We start from the raw sequence: 1,891 nt of genomic DNA on the forward strand, positions 1-1,891 counted from the left end.
GATTTACCCTGCAGAGACCTGAGGAGCAGTTAACCAGAGTCCTCAGAAATCCACCAAAGTTTAGTATTACAACAAAAAGAAAGCGGAAAGTAACAGACTTCCAGACAAAAAGTGTCATCCAGCGGAATTTGAGGAACGTTGTGGATATGGACTACGGTGGGTGCAACTGTTTGTTTAAAACAATCGCGTTGAAAAGTAGCTCTATCTAGCTCTATCCATTCACCTGCCAGGTATTTTTGGAAAGTGACTGCCCTTTCCCAAACAATTCACAATGACGGCTTCTCAGATGGTTCTGTGTAACAAACTATCTGGCTGGTCAGGTTAGGAAAAATGCCCCCCCAAAAAAAGATCCTAATTTTGAGATTTTGACTTAAGGGTGTAGAACAGAGGTTGAAAAAGGCTGGTATTCCTTCTGGATTTTTATTTTACATTTTTGATGTAAGTCAATCAGTTATGTTGTGTACTATTGTGCTACTACGTGCATTCATAATCGCTCTGAGCTGAAAGAATACATTGCTTTGTTAATGTGTTCAACCACGCATATGAACGTTTTGAAAATGTATAATAATCTGATTTATAAATCCCAATACAGCTAAGTTTAGTTAGAACTGTTCTGAATGACAAGTTGCTACATGTTGCCGTCAAATCAAAAGAATTACAATGCATTGGTATGATTACCATAAACTGGTTTGACAATCAGGTTTCTAGCATCACATTTGACTACATTTCCCATAACCTTTTTAGCTTCCTATCAAAGACATTCTTTTCAGACATTTGATTTAAAAAGCTTGGATAGAAACGCAAAGTATTACTTTGGACTCGGCAGTGTGCATTGTCTTGTTTTATCTCCGCTCTGATCAGAACATACAGCTACGGCTGGTAGATGTTCCACTTATTACTGCAAAACAATGTTGAACTAAGGTTTCAAAGCACTACTGTTTGAGACTTAAGAGGCTTTGTTTTTTTACAACGTGCTAATTCCGTTCACCTCTGTAACACCCAAGAAAGAAATTCAGTATAAACGCAGCATTGATGCAGGATCAGTGTTTAAACAGAGCTCCATGTCAGTCCTAATCAAGATGAGATTAATTATGTTAATCAGTGTTTTTACACGTAGAAACAGCAGTACCGGAGCAAATATGAAAAGACATTAATGATTTTTTTCTTGTTGGTGGACATGAATTGTTTTTAACCGTATCAATAAAGGTTGACTTCCAAGCTTCTACTGAACAGTGTCTGTGTGTGTGATTTCTGCTTGGACTCATGTGTAATACAGGATTCAGTGTGTCGCCTGTCTAATTTCCCTTTTTGCAGGTTTGGACAGTTGATAAGTGTACCATTCACAGTTAGCCCTGTATACTACCCACACACCCATTTTGGCTACTGTCATGAGCTGGAATTACCGAGCATTTGGCCATGCTCCAGGTCCTGTTTAACCTATTCAATCAAGGAAATTGAATGAATGAATGCCCAAAATAGGCCTTTTTTTTACAGCAGATAGTTTAAACTTAGGGTAGCAGGAGAAGCACCGGTGTCATTAATTACATAAACGATAGACTCTGTTGAAAAAGGTTCCAGTAATCCTGATAAATGAGCCAGGATGCATAGAGTAGTAGGTGCCCTTGAACTGGCACGCCATAATACATGTGATGAAATTATCTGCTGTGGGAAGTAGAATTTAACATTATATTCATGATTTCAGGGGAACACATGATGGCACTAACAGGCGTTTTTAAAGGTCCCATGCCATGAAAATGTCACTTTATGAGGTTTTTTTAACATTAGTATGAGTTCCCTCAGCCTGCCTATGGTCCCCCAGTGGCTAGAAATGGCGATAAGTGTGAGCCGGGCCCTGGGTATCCTGCTCTGCCTTTGAGAAAATGAAAGCTCA

Source organism: Etheostoma spectabile, chromosome 21 (assembly GCF_008692095.1).
Source record: "Etheostoma spectabile isolate EspeVRDwgs_2016 chromosome 21, UIUC_Espe_1.0, whole genome shotgun sequence".
NCBI classification, from domain to species: domain Eukaryota; kingdom Metazoa; phylum Chordata; class Actinopteri; order Perciformes; family Percidae; genus Etheostoma; species Etheostoma spectabile.